Here is a 16,339-nt window from a genome sequence, read left to right on the forward strand (position 1 = left end):
TCATCTCACCTTGACCTCATTTTCAAGGTTCATTGGTCTTTGTTTAGTTATCTTGGTTAATGTTAAGTTTATGGTACAGTTGTTATTAGGCTTAGCTTTTTACTTAGGACTATCAACATAATATCAATGATTAGTATAGAAGGCGAGACATTTCAGCGTGTGCACTCTTGTTCCAAAAAAGAAAATATTTTACTGCGATAGTAACTCCTTAGTATCTAGATGAACAACATTGTAACAGTCAATCCGTCGTGTCAGAAACTAAAGGCCTATAGGTAAAACGAGTATTTTTTGAAATTTCAGTGTACGAACAATGGATCGTAGGCCGTTGACGTTACGTTATATTGTTTCTAAACCATTCAAAATATTTTGGTGTACGTTTCTCACACAATGCATTAGATTCTGGGAAAGCTAATTTATAATTATGACCATATTATTGTAAAGCAAATCTTGTGATCATGCATGAGAAAAAGATAGAAATTATTTGACATGAAAAGACATTTAGAGACTCCACGTCTGAATCAAACTGGAACAAAATTAAATAACAAATAATGAACAACTTATTATTCCTAAATAGATAAAATAAACTATATATTTCACGTAAAAAGAAGTTATTTAACATAGATCAATTTTAAATTCTTCAATACAAAAATAAGGAGATGAGATATTGTTAACAAATATACACCTAAGATCAAATGAAATACATTTAAACAGTTATAGGCAAACCACACAACCGTCAAAAATGAGAAAATCCATGTATACTTAAAAACTAAAATAAATTTGCAATAAGTTATTTTAACTCTTTTTCACGTAAAATGCAAATTATCGATATAAATGTAACAAGGGTATGTTTCGATCTATGTGCAAATTACTTGTAAATTCCGACATTCTTATTTTTTGCATCGAATTGCGAAAATATCCAACCGTAAAAATGCAAATTTATCGAGAGAAATTTAAGAAGTTTCACACTGTGTTATCTTGATTATGAACTAAATGTTTCAAAAAGTAATGTATTTCATGACTTGTTACAACATACATGATATATAGTCAAAATCCACTCTATTTGTTAGGGTTTTTTCATTCTCGATATAACATTTGTTTTGTTCACGCATCGTTGTCAATATAATGGAATTTGATGCGACTGCCATACAAGTCGGATGTTTAGCTAGCTTTAAAACAAGGTTCAATCCACCATTTTCTACACACAAAAGTGACAAGTCAGGAATATGACAGTTGTTGTCCATTCGTTCGATGTGTTTGAGCTTTTGATTTTGCAATTTGGTTAGGGACTAATGTTTACTTGGCGTACAGTATTTTTGTGATATAACTTTTTATGTCAATATCGAATGGGTAGAACTAAAAGAAAGTTATTTTATTTTTGATGTGTCATAAATCGAATAATACGAGTAAAGCAGAACATACATGAGGGAATTACATAAACTAAAAAAGCGAGACTGGGTGCGTCAGGAATACACGCCTGTATGTATACTCTAAAGATGCACGAGAGTAAAGTATTTATAGTTATGTACACGCTTAATGATTGCAAAGAGTGTATATTACTTTGCGAAAATGTCGGTTCACAATTGAAAAGTTGTCATAAATCATGTCAACATTAAAGGAAAGACATATATATCAGGCACATTTTCTACTTTTGTTGGTTTTCTTAATCACCCACTGAAATGTGTGTTATTGAGTGATTGGACATCATTAATCTAAAAGTTTAGAACACAAATCGGCTATTTGAGTCAATCAGACATTGGCACATCGACTGTCTGTTGAATATCAATCTGCAACTCTTCACTCTCCACTCTCCACTCGCCTTACATCATCTCGATATTTCCGAATGGCATCTTTTGCTGTAAAAATAAAGGCAACAGTTATATGTCGCCGTTCAAACGTCAGAAATCGATTGAGAGAAAGAAAATCCGGGTTACAAATTAAAACTGAGGGAAACAACGAAACAACAGAAACACTGAAGTGCAAGAATCTTATTTAGAATTTAAGAAAGATGTAAATGTATATGACCATTTATGAATGATTGATTTCTCCTATGGTACATACTTTATCATAAATGATGGAATGGACCGACTGGTTAAAGTGTTTATATTGAAATTTAGATTGAAACTTGAGCGAGGATGATTCATTATGTCGTTACGTCTTTTTCGTATTTCTCCGACATAGACCAGTCCATAAGGATTACACAACTTTTCTATATCGTACACATTATAATGGTGGTGCTGTTAGACAAATATCTCAAGCCGTTAGTTTTTTCGTGTTAATTATTTTACATTTTTCAGTTCTGGACTTTGATAGCTACTATATGGTATAGGTTTTGCACATTGTTGACCCATATTTGTAAACTTTGGTGTCATTTGGTATCTAGTGCAGTGTTGTCTCATCGTCAATCATGCACATCTTCTTTTTACGATCAAATTTATATTGGGGCCAAGTAACTTTGTAAATTGTTTGATTCTCAAATGCTTTAAAAAATATTTAAGCAGGAAAGTGAACTAAACAGTTGGCTTCCTTTCAAAGGAACAAAGAAATACAACATCGAGTGTTCGGTTTGAAGGTTTAGGTTAAATTGTAGGCACCTAATCCTGGCTGTGATTACTTGATACCAAAATTTTGAAATCAAAATGTTTAATGAATAATACAACCAAAGCGACTAAAAAATCATCAAATATATCATGCTTTTATTTTTGTACACCTGGCTGGTAATTCAAACTCGTTAGTCGGACATAGATAATGCCATTCCAATAATATATAAACAAACGATCAAATACAAACAACAATATACGAATCACAACATAGAAAACTAAAGGTTGATCAACACGAAACCAGGAAGGATATCAGATGCTACAGACGGATATGCATAGCCTCATATTGTGCCATTACAAACCTTTATCATATAGCTAGTCAAAGATACTACTCTTTATATTGACATTTTTATGGACAAATCATGAGAAGAAATGAGAGCAACAAAAATATTAAATAAAAACAAGTTGCTCTTTATCTTGATTATAGCAAATATATTGTGTTTTGAAAACCTTATCCATTTGATTTGGTTTTAAAAATAAAATGGAAAAGTAAATTTACACGAAATAACCACTTTGACGGTATTTCATGTTAGCACATGATTGATGACCACTGGTCTGATTGAATGCTAGAGGACGAAATATTTGTAATTAGTGCTATGAACAATATGCGCTTATCAAATATACCAGGCTTCTATTTTATTACACCAGGCAATATCGACTACAAAAGACACATTTGCAGATTGATAATCAAAACCTCCGGAGGACCAAATTCATATAAATCAATAACATAAATGAAGAGCATTCTATACCAAGCATTTCGAACTTTGCTTTAAACCCTTTTTACTGAGGGATGTAAAACCTTTAGTAACTTTGTTGTCGTCTTCTGTGTGTTGACATTCTAAGTTATATGGTTCGCTACTGACCTCATATGGATCCATAGAGGGTTAGTAAAATCCATAGGGTCCCCTATGAATTTTATTCACCCTCTATGGATCCGCAGGGGGTCAGTAGTTAACCGTATAACGAATTTATCGCACGCTGAACTTTTTCTGCGGCGTTTTGTTGAAAAATAAACAATGAAAAACAACAACATTAATAGATGACGTCGCTATTTACACGTCATGAACCCCATATGAAACTTACTAACCCCATACGGTCTCATAGGGGGTCACCACGTGACGGCATTTAACCAATCACAACGTGATAATTCATCTGTGGTCAGATAATTAGCTGTATAGGACCACTTGAGATCACCATTGTATCTGTTACCAGTAAATGTATAGTTGTTGTCGAGCCTTTAACTTTTGTCGAAAAAAGCGAAACATAGCGTTCCTACATTCCGTCTTCGTTGTCGTCGTCGGTGCCGTCGTTGTCCACAAATATTCACTCAATGCAAAAGTTTTTGAAATTTTAAAAACTTTCTTAAGCTATCCTTGATTTCTACCAAACTTGGACAGAAGCTTGTTTATGATCATAAGATAGTATCCAGGAGAAAGTTATGTTAAAAAAAAAATCATTTTTTTCCGTATTTTACTTATAAATGGGTTTTTTTTCGGCCAGGAAATACATGTAGTACATTCACTCTGTGGTTAAAGTTTTTAAAATTTTATTAACTTGCTTAAACTATCCTGCATTTGTACCACACTTGAACAGAAGCTTATTTATGATCAAAAGCTAGTATCTGGAATGAAATTTTGTTAAAATTTGGTACCTATTTCTCCATATTTTACTTATAAATGTTTTAGTTTTTCTTTCAGTTAACATTACATACAGTCTGCAATTAAAGTTTTTAAAGCATTTATTAGATTCATGAACTATCCTGGATGTGTACCAAACTCGGACAGAAGCTTCTTACAATCAAAAGATAGTGTCGAGAGGATTTTTTATTTTTTTTTAATTTTTGTTGAGCCTGCGATTAACAGCAAAACAAAGAGGGACGAAAGATACCAGAGGGACAGTCAAACTCATAAATCGAAACTAAACAGACAACGCCATGGCGTAAAAAGAAAAAGACTAACAGACAAACAATAGTACACATGACACAACATAGAAAACTAAAGAACAAGCAACACGAACCCCACCAAAAACTAGCAAAGTAGGCGAGACACTTGGTTCCGCAGAACCCTTACATTATTTTTTTTAATTCAACATGCTTCCCCTCCACATTGTTATAGCTAAAACAATTTCTATGCCCCGTAGAAATATAGCTAATAAAAACGTCCTGTACAATAAGATTTTATATATTGACTTAATGTCAATTTGTTGGTCAAATTAATTATCACATAGAAAATAGGGACATTTTTCAGATTTATTAAGACAGAACAACATGAACAAGACAAACACATATTTTTATTCGCTCTGACGCTTTGCATTTAATACAAATTTATACCCATTTTGGACGCAAACAATTAGAATTGACAAAGAAAGTCTTAACTGGACTGGTCTTAACTGTTATATACGTATGCGAGAGTCCAATCTAGTCCAGTCAAGATATAACACTTTTTTCCTGCAATGGTGTGTTTGTACTGTGTGACATTTGATTAACAAGATGTCGACATATTGCCAGACCAGGAAGATATGTATGATAATTGTTTGTCTATTGATTCAGATTTACCAACAGATGGTTATAATATACTCTCATAGTAAAACAAAAAACAAATAAAAAAGTATGTCCAACACTACATCTTTTTCATTCAAATCTATCAAAAGACAGTGTTGATAAAAAAGAAACCAAAATCAATTATTCTCTTTCAGATTGAACATGTTGAATGGCAATATTTAAAATGGCGTCGTTCAGTTTGTCGACGACACTGTCCGTTAAGTAGCAAGAGTGAAAAGTGAGTTCATCGAGTAAGCAACGGTGAATTCCCCGAGCCTAGAATGCAACATCTTGCATATATTTTTAAGGAACTAAATTTGCGTTAATTATTTATTTGTATTTAACTCAGTCCACTGACAATATGTACAGTAACAAAAAAAAAATTAATTTAATACTCAAAGTACTATTTCCCATTATTGCAAAATTTCTACTGTTTCTTGTCTGTATGCATATGTTTTTCTTACTTTGTTTATATTTCTTCTGATTCCACACGAATTATGACATTTAAACAAGAAACAAACGGTCTTATAAACTTGTGAGTCTTATGTAGACGAAACGCGCGCCTGACGTATTAGATTATAATCCTGGTACCTTTGATAAATATTTTAACATATACAATACCGAAAAACAAATAGGACAGACAATAACAAACGACAACAATCTCTTGGCCCTGGATAGGCACATAAAGAATGAAGCTGGATCAAACATGTCTGCGAGCGCTCAACCAGCGATGGTTCCACAGCATTTTTTAGAATTATAAGTATTGTATATATATTTGTTCAAATAGGAATACAACTGAATGTGCTTTAGTGATTGTATCATGTGCCAACTACAGGATATGAAGCGTATACTGATCTTTGAATAGAAAGCGGAAGATATCTGGATTTTAACGCAAAAAAAGAATAATAGTATGCAATCTTCCAAAGTACTGCTGAACTTTATAAATTTTTCTTAATACGTGTTTTGTACCAGGAAGTAGTATTCATATCCTGACAATAAATCGAAATGGTAAGTCCTGACGAGAAAAATAAAAACGAACGTACACGTCGTTGATGTGAAGACCAATCACATTCCATCGACAATGACGTCACCATAGTACCACACCATCTGAATTCGCCCACTGACAAGACTCATCTACATTTACTAACTTCTATGTTTTAAACACAGTTGTTTAAATCATTCTTTGAAAACTGTCAGGTAACAATCATTGTATCATGATGTCAAAAATTGCTTTGTTACTTTTGGCTATTGCTTTTACGACGATTACAGGTAAGATTTAGTTTGTTTTTAATACTAGTTTTGCAATGTTAATAGTTTTAACAAATTCAATTACTGATGTCAGTGTACAGAGATGTTTACCTTCGTGTATTTGAAATTTTAAAAAGCCATAATTTAGTTTTTAAATGGATTTATTTTAAAAGTCTTACTACTAGGCTTTACAAATCTCTTTATAAGGGTACATTCGAGTCCTCAAATCAGCCTAATCTGGGTTTATCTTCAAACTTTGTTATAAATATAAAGGCTGGAGGACATTCCTTATTCGCATAAAAGGATCCAAAATGTGTTGTTGCTTAAAATTGCAAATGGTGAAATTGAATCCGAAGACACAAAAATTTTCGGGATCAGGATTTGGCGGCCAATTCTTAGTTAAGGTGAAAGTTTTACCAAAACTGACAGTGAACAGTTTATGTATATTTGAGGGGTATTTTCGTCATTTCTAATGTGATGTTGCAAAAAGAAAATATTTTGTAATGATAACTTTATCGCAACTATTTCTTATTGTAGTAATTCAAAATTCATGGGCAAATTTTAACTAACTGCATACTGCCAATTTATAATAATAGTTATCAAATGTACCAGGATTATAAATGAATACGCCAGACGCGCGTTTCGTCTGTATAAGAATCATCAGTAACGCTCAGATTAAAATAGTTATAAAGTGAAAACTTAGAAGTGATTTATTTTTACCTCAAATCTCAAATGTATAATCAATAATTATTGTTTGCTTTTCAAATACAGTCGTACAGATAGAAAGCCTGAAACATTTCCAGTGAATTTATTTCAAGAAAAAAGTCATTTGAATTATGAAGATATGGGTAGAACGGACAAAGAAATTTACTTGCGTGATTTTCGTAGGAGTAGCTATTGGCATAAGCTTTGAACTGGCTCTCAGTAACTGCGATTACTCTCAGAACTGTACACAGTGTCTTTTTGTCTTGATGACGCCATGTTTAGTTTGTTTGTTCATTGTATGGCTTTCTGTTTTGAACGATTTAATGAGCTAATCCCTTTAATTAATGTTATTGTGGTTCATATTTCGCACTATTACACCACTCTCTCGAGTTGGGGAAGTTTTGACGCTTTCAAACATTGTTCGCCCCGTAACATTCTGTATATGCATGTCCTTAGTCAAAAGTCTGTAGTTCATTGTTTGCCCCCGTAACATTCTGTATATGCATGTCCTTAGTCAAAAGTCTGTAATTCATTGCTCGTCCCGTAACATTCTGTATATGCATGTCCTTAGTCAAAAGTCTGTAGTTCATTGATCGCCCCGTAACATTCTGTATATGCATGTCCTTAGTCAAAAGTCTGTAGTTCATTGTTCGCCCGTAACATTCTGTATATGCATGTCCTTAGTCAAAAGTCTGTAGTTCATTGTTCATCCCGTAACATACTGTATATGTATGTCCTCAGTCAAAAGTCTGTAGTTCATTGTTCGCCCCCGTAACATTCTGTATATGCATGACCTTAGTCAAAAGTCTGTAATTCATTGTTCGGCCCCGTAACATTCTGTATATGCATGTCCTTAGTCAAAAGTCTGTAGTTCATTGTTCGCCCCCGTAACATTCTGTATATGCATGTCCTTAGTCAAAAGTCTGTAGTTCATTGTTCGCCCCCGTAACATTCTGTATATGCATGTCCTTAGTCAAAAGTCTGTAGTTCATTGTTCGCCCCCGTAACATTCTGTATATGCATGTCCTTGGTCAAAAGTCTGTAGTTCATTGTTTTTGTTTGTTGCTGAATATCACTTTTGGTTTCTTTTTTCGTTCATTATTGTGTACATAAGGCCGTAGTTCTTTATTTTTTAAACATTTGTCATTTCGGAGCTTATCATACGATAGATGTTTTCTTCATTGTTAAAGACGGCACGATGAATTAAAGTTGTAAACTTTAATGTCATTTGTTTTTTTATGGAGAGTTGACTCATTTGTACATATGTTAGACTCAGATCGATGTTAACTTCGTTTTTTTCATAACATTACGTTCTCAAATCAGTGTCTAATATTCTAAGTCTCTAACCGACGTCCAATGTAATAAAAAAAAAGTTGACATATATAATACATTTTAACAACTTTTTGAGTTTGAGGTTTAACTAAACACTTGTATTCGGAATTTGAAAGTTTTTTTCTTTAATTAAAGTTGTGACGTCATTACGGCGAGTCCGTAAAAAGGACAACGATTAGAGAAGCAAAATATTGGTCGTCAATTTGAGAACAGAAAAAAAGACGAAAATTAGAGGGGCATAAAATTGTCAGTCGATTTGGTATATTATTTCATTGTGACGTCATATTTAGACGTCCATTTGAGGAATGGACGTCGATTAGAGACCGGAGGTCGATATAAGTCTTACATATATACCACATTTTCTTACTTGTATATGAACCATTAATATCTTACTTTATATACTACAGCTGGCAGTCGTATGGTTACAAATATAGATTATATGTTAACAAAACTTTGAATTTATTATATGTTAAGGTTTGTAACCCTAGGAAAAGAATATATAATAGGGTTGAGATCTCACAAACATGTTTAACCCCGCCGCATTTTTGCGCCTGTCCCAAGTCAGGAGCCTCTGGCCTTTGTTAGTCTTGTATTATTTTAATTTCAGTTTCTTGTGTACAATTTGGAAATTAGTATGGCGTTCATTATCACTGGACTAGTATATATTTGTTTAGGGGCCAGTTGAAGGACGCGGGAATTTCTCGCTACATTGAAGACCTGTTGGTGACCTTCTGCTGTTGTTTTTTTCTACGGTCGGGTTGTTGTCTCTTTGGCACATTCCCCATTTCCATTCTCAATTTTATTAGAAAATTTAAGCAGAATCTGTCGGACTGTTAGGCTTTCAATGCACCCAAACTTCCTACTTTATTCGGGCTTTCTAAACTTGTTTATTCGAGCGTCTCTACTGTAAAATTTAACGAATTTTATTCGACCTTTGTCAATTACAAGGTCTTCATATTTGGAAGTTATTTTCAGACTTAAAGTCAGGTATATATATATTACATTTATTATGCATCCGAATGACGTGTTTGAGTTTTTGATTTTCACATTTAATTTATTTCGGAGTTCGGTATTTTTTGTTCTTTTTTTATTTTGTCCAGAGAAAATGGGTATAATTATAAACATATTTTTTTGAAAATTGATAGAAACAGTGAAGGTTTTACTAAATCAACGAGTTACTTGTTATTATGTTTCTTTAATATTCCAAACTAGTAAAACCTGGGTTGAATTCATAAAACTGTGCTCTGTCCTCGGAGCACAAAAACAATTATGCTCGAAACATGAAATCCAGCATTTTGATTGGTTGATTTTGGAGTATGAGTACAAAAAACTGACTCGAAAGTTTTATGACTTCAGGGCCAGTACTCTTATCTTATTTTTTTTTTAACATTTAACATCTATATTTTCTTTATAAGTAAGAAATGTTTTATTTTAACAAACTTGACATCTAGTGTGGGTGTCTAATGAGACAGCTTGAACATCTTATACATATTTATCTGATTATCGATGATGTTCGATGCAAACTGTTACAAAAAACGTGCATTTTGCAAAATACCATTGCATATCAAAGTTGTGTTTTAAAAAAAGTCAATAAATGTATGAAGAAGAATAGCAAAAATATCAAACCTTTCGTATTTTGCCATTTGATGAGGGACTTTCCGTTTTGAATTTATTTCGATGTTCAGTATTTTTGGAACTTACTTTTTGAATGGATCTTCAGAAATTTATTCAACAAACAAAAAATAGTATACCTGTTAACGATGTTCAAGGTGGTTTAAGAGTATTCCGCCATCATGGGTTTCAGGTGACAGCAAATGATCACTTTTACCTAATTTTGTGGTTTTACTTTTTACCTCTACATAAGAAAAAGCCTGTACCTAGTCAGGCATATGACAGTTGTTATCAATTCGTTTGATGTGTTTGAGGTTTTGATTTTGCCATTTGATGAGGGACTTTCCGTTTTATATTTATCTCAGAGCTCAGTCTGTTTTTTGGTATACTTATTACGTGTTTTGTTTGTGATACTTAGGTCATTGACTTTTTCTTCGAAGAACATTGACATTGGCATTACGCTGTCAGTTTTATTTTCGACTTGTGAGTTTGAATGTTCTATTGGTATCTTTCGCCTCCCTTTATCGTCCTTTGCACCAATATAACTTACAACTTAGTATATGGTGTGAGTCTACTAATTGTTGAATGCCGTTCGGTGACCTGTAAATTGTTCTTCTTTATTCAAGATTTTAATAGATGGTTGTCTCCTTAACAGGATATCACATTTTTTAATTTCGCAAACACACATTTACAGATGCAATTAACTATCTGTAATAATTTTGTGTATATTGGTCCATATTGTATTGTATTCACTAGTACATATGAACTTGTTTGTTTAAATCATAGGTAATTCCAACTTTGCATGTACCAGAGTTTATGGCGGATATTGTTCTCACTCAAAAACGTGTAGTGACTTGGGAGGACATGTAGAAAAACTGCCAGTAAATTGTGGTTGTGACGCATGCTGCAAATGTACCGGTAAGTACAGAAATAATTACAGAGAAATTTGATAGTAAATGGGAAATGATTAAAAACTTAGTTTACATGTGAGGAGAGATCCTTCTTCTTGTACTCACTTAAAATTTAATAATAATTCATGTAATATCATATATATATTGATGCACATAACAACTGGACAGTCATGTGTGTGCATCATAAAATCTGTGATGTTTTATTTTTATTGTTATCTATAAACTAATATACTTGTTTTTGTTTGATTTTATTTGAATTGTCTCCCCTTGACTTTGGTTGTCATTCACTGTTGTCATTTGTTTTGTGATTCTTTCCAACATGTCCTGTCTGTCCATTATCTGTTATTGATCTCTGATTGCCTTTCCTCGTACCTCTCATGTTCAACATCATAGTACTACAAGCGATAGCCTTTCAAAAAGTGCTAAATTCGACTCTAAGCTGATGAAAATGGAAAGAGCTCTCGCTTTGTAGATTAATTTATTTACTAGAATAGCCACGTGCATCAATCAACAAATTTTACCACACACGTGAGGTCACACGTTATGAACTTGTAGTATCGTTTAACGTTGTTGTTTACTCCAGAAGATTCGTCTATTTATAGATAAAAGTTACCTGTGAAAAATCTAATTGCTAAAATAGAGACGACAAATCCGATACTCTACGGGATCGAAGGACATTTACTTGGTTTGGATTGTCCTAACCAATCAATAAATTTTAATTATTCACGTCTCGTGATATCTTTCAATCAGGTAGCAAGAAAAATTCACGCCCTTAGTGTCCATCGTTCAATTCTTAATCTCGAGAATAAGTTATTCATGTGGTAAGAGGAGAAGACTGATACCATCATTAACTTTATTAACATATTCATGTAATCTAATCCAGAGTGATAAATGATGAGTATGATCTAGTAGTTTTAACCGGAAATCAGTTATTGATTTGGTATTGTTTGGCAGGCAGGTGGGCAAGCGGCCAGGCAGCCGATAGGGAGGGTTTCGACTGTCCGTTTATTTACATAAAACACTTTGAATAAATGTTATCAAATTTATATATATTGTTTTCTGTGACTAATTGAGGATCAAGTTCAATTTTCACGATTTTAGCCTTACTGGTAAGTCAACGATCAGCTATAGCTCTTTGCCAATAATTCCTTTTTTAATGAATTATTCCATTTCTGTACGAGGGAAAATAACTTATGTTTGAACAGGTCTGTAAAAGACATTGAATTAATTATAAACGACCTGTTAGTCTTATTTTTTCTTTTCTTCGGTAAATTGTTTGAATAATTGTGTGGTAGTTTTTTTTACATTGGCTAGATGTTTTTGAGGAGGGTTGAGATCTCAAAAACATGTTTAACCCCGCTGCATTTTTTAGCCTGTCCCAAGTCAGAATTCTCTGACCTTTGTTAGTCTTGTAAGATTTTTAATTATAGTTTCTTGTGTATAATTCGGAGTTAAGTATGACGTCCATTATCATTGAACTAGTTTACATATTTGTTAAGTGGCCAGCTGAAGTACGCCTCCGTGTGCGGTAGTTTCGCGCTGTATTGAAACCCATTGGTGGCCTCCGATTGTTGTCTCTTTTACCCATTCTCAATTTTATTATTTGTAAATTTTCTTAAACTAATTTTCTGAATGTTGTATTTTATTGTTTGAGTTAATTTCAATTTTTACTTGATGTTGTTTTGGGTTCATAATTCATAAGATAATTGTCTATTTTTATTAAAATATATATTTCATTGCATAACATTATGTAGATAAAGTTTTATAATTTTATAGATAAGATGCAGATCTATAATAGTTTGTAAAAAATGAAATAAAAATATTGGGATCTATTAACTATATATAAAGTTTAATTTTATTTTTAAATTATTTTCAACATTTATCAAGATAACGCACCATCTGATAATTGTCAATCACCAAATTATGATTGTAGTGACAGATTTGTTTCAAAACTTTTAAATTATATTAGAATATAATTTTAAAATAAATATACGTCATATCTAATTTAAGAGATTTATTGTTAAATTATATCTAATTTTAGATTTACATTATTGGTTGATGAAAATAAAGTTATTTCCTTTTAAGGTGGTATGGGTGTCTTACTCCATCTTGGATTGTAAAAAACAGAGAACCTAAGGTCAAGATTTTCTATTAAGTTAGCAAAATTTGATGCAGGAATGCAAATATTGAATGTTTATTTTCATTTAAAAGAACCAATTTATAAGAATATTACTTATAAATATTAATATTTTTGCAAGTGTTGATTATTTTTGGTTGTTTTTATCTTTTTTTAAATTGGCATTTAAAGGGGATGTAACTCTAAAACAGTGCATTTTCTGAAGGATTCTACATGGAATTTTCCTATTTTGTATTTTAGCCGAAAAAAACGTACGGTTCTTTTGATATTCTCAAAGCATTGTCTGAAAGCTATCTTTTCCTTAAGTATTTAACAATTCTATCATTTTGTTTAGTTTCTAATCACAAAATGGTGTTTTTTCCTGTATAATCCATACAAAATGTGTCATTTTGTCACGTCCTGTAGCTTGAGAAAAGAGGGACGAAAGATACCAAAGGGACAGTCAAACTCATAAATCTAAAACAAACTGACAACGCCATGGCTAAAAATAAAAAAGACAAACAGAAAAACAATAGTACACACGACACAACATAGAAAACTAAAGAATAAAAATGCACGGTAACCTATCATTTTTATTATATTTTTCAACAAATATCAATAGATACTATGTTTTGGCAAAGTATGAACAAATTCTATCATTTTTATTTTAGACTCCCATACCACCTTAAACCCAAATAGTTTAATCAATAAATATTAACAAACATAGAATTCTTTGGATTCTTTGGTTTCCTTGAAATACTGTATCTAGCAATGTAAATAGATGTTGGAGTTTGTATCATGATAGGTAAAAGTCCAATTTCAAATTTTACAGTTCATTGACCACATTTATTTTGTGTCACAAACCTCAATCACTTATTTTCAAGAAAATTTCAGAAATAAGTTAAAAAAGTGCCTTTATCAACAGGCACCCAAAGTGTATTTTATGAAATATACTAATTGAACATTTTGGTAAATATTGGTAATATGCAATACACTTTGGATAAACACTTTTATTTAATTAGTCATCAAATAGATACCGTTGTAGCTATTTTGTGCATTTTCCATTTGATATTTTTTTAGTGATTATTTTTCGAATCATGCTACTCGCTTGCTTGAGATAAAAATTACCGCTTGAAACTAGGAGGAACGAAATTGACATGAAATTGACAACGTCGTCATAGGTAAAAAAGCGAGAAAATCAATTTCGTTGAGATCAATGGTAATCTATAACTAAATCAACAATCTGCTGAGGATGTACTGAAATGTTCCTTAGTTATTAACTTCACTGTTGTAAAGAGTTGTACGCATATGATCCTTGTTTGTGTGGCAACTGTTATAAGTTCTAATTCGCAGATGGTCATAGTTTGTGTGGCAACTGTTATAAGTCCTATTTCTCATATGGTCATGGTTTGTGTGGCAACTGTTAGATGTTCTACTTCGCAGATGGTCATGGTTTTGTGTAAGTCCTTTTATTAATGTTTCTAGATAGGTTTTATGTGTCTAATTTTGTAACTTTTTTACAAAACAGATCATGGTTATGTGTGTCTACCAACAAGGCCTTACAATAATAATTGTGTAGTATTAATTTTAGTTAAGATTGTTTAAATGTTATTCTTTGTTGTATCTATGCTATTAATGATAATGTTCATAATTGAGATTTTTTTCGTATATTGTCGTGGTTTGTATAACTACTGGTGTAATTACTCGTACAGCAAAGGCTATCAGTTTCGTCGTCTGTTTAAACCTGTCAGATTTCGTATTTTGTTTTGAATGGGAAGTACCTCCTTACTAAACCAATACGGTTGCTAACCCTATATAGTAACATAACATGTATGTTTAGGGCACACTTTACCAGATATATATATTCATCACGTGTTGTCCGTTAACCAATCATATCGCTGTAAATCTATAGGAGGCAAGATAAATATATATATATGTTCCGGAACATACGCGTATGGTTATGACCGTAAAGGTATATACTCATATGGACCGACCGTACGCGTATGGTCAGGGTTATTTAAAACACGTTTACTTTAAATGCTTTTAAACTCTTCATAAAGTATATACCTTCTAGCTTTTACGTCATTAAAACGGTAATTTTATTATATTTTAATAATGAAAAGATTAACTAGTAAATCAAATAAAATTTTAAAATATAAAGCAGTTTCACTCAGTTAATTTTACTCAATATTTGAATACAATAAGAAGATGTAAAAATCAAATGCACATATTGTAAATTAAAGGAATACCGGTTTGGAGTTTCACCAGTTTTATTGCGTCAAATAGATGAAATCACTGGCAAAAACCATCGTTTAAAGGTGTTTAAGTTGTCCTGTGAATATAGTGAAAAATAGTTGTTTTACGATATTGGAGCTCTAGGGCTTCTTCAACACACCGTAGTCACGTCAGTATCACTGCACGCAGCTGCAAAGAATGCTAACAAGCAAAAGTTGTTACTAAAATGGATCGTGCACAACCAAGACTTATAAATGCAAAAAGCTATGGTTCCTTGTGGAAGTACAAATGTACATGTCACCCTAAGCATACATGCAATGATACAACTAGCATGACTAGCGATGCACACCAAGATTAACTGACTGTGACATCTATATCAAATATTTATTTAACCTTTGAATTCTAAAATTTATACATTTCTATGAAACCATCATTGTTTTTTAAGATAAATTTTATTACAGTAATGAAATGTTCCTATTGCATATATTTGAAAAAATGCCTAAATTTTCCAAATACTCATTGGGTCTGGCCTGTTATAACCAAACGAGTATATATTCATATGGTCCAACCATACGCGTACGGTCGGACAATACGCGTATGATCAGACCATATGAATATACGTATATGGTCCAAACTCTCATATGGTCCGGAAAATAATTATATTTATAAGTACGACTGAGTCAGTGACAACTCTTCAACAGATGTATCCATCGGATCGCCATCAATGATGGTTATACTTGGCTGTGTACATCATGTATATACAACTGGTCTAAACATCAACCCAACAATGTTAGATCTGTAAATTTGCTTTCGCAAATTTTTGGTTCTTCCCTCGCCGGGATTCGAACCCATGCTACTGTGATATCGTGATACCAAATCGCCTGCACTGCAGCCGTCCCTCTAGACCACACGACCACCTGGGCTCTCAAAAAAAAGCTTTCGCTGGCCGTGTGTTACCTTTCCTCGTCAGTTTTAATATAGCGGCGTACTACAGTACATGATATATAAGGCATGAAGATGTTATTGTTTACAGATCTAACATTGT

The sequence above is a fragment of the Mytilus galloprovincialis genome, chromosome 5 (genome assembly GCF_965363235.1).
Source record: "Mytilus galloprovincialis chromosome 5, xbMytGall1.hap1.1, whole genome shotgun sequence".
Taxonomy (NCBI): Eukaryota; Metazoa; Mollusca; class Bivalvia; order Mytilida; family Mytilidae; genus Mytilus; species Mytilus galloprovincialis.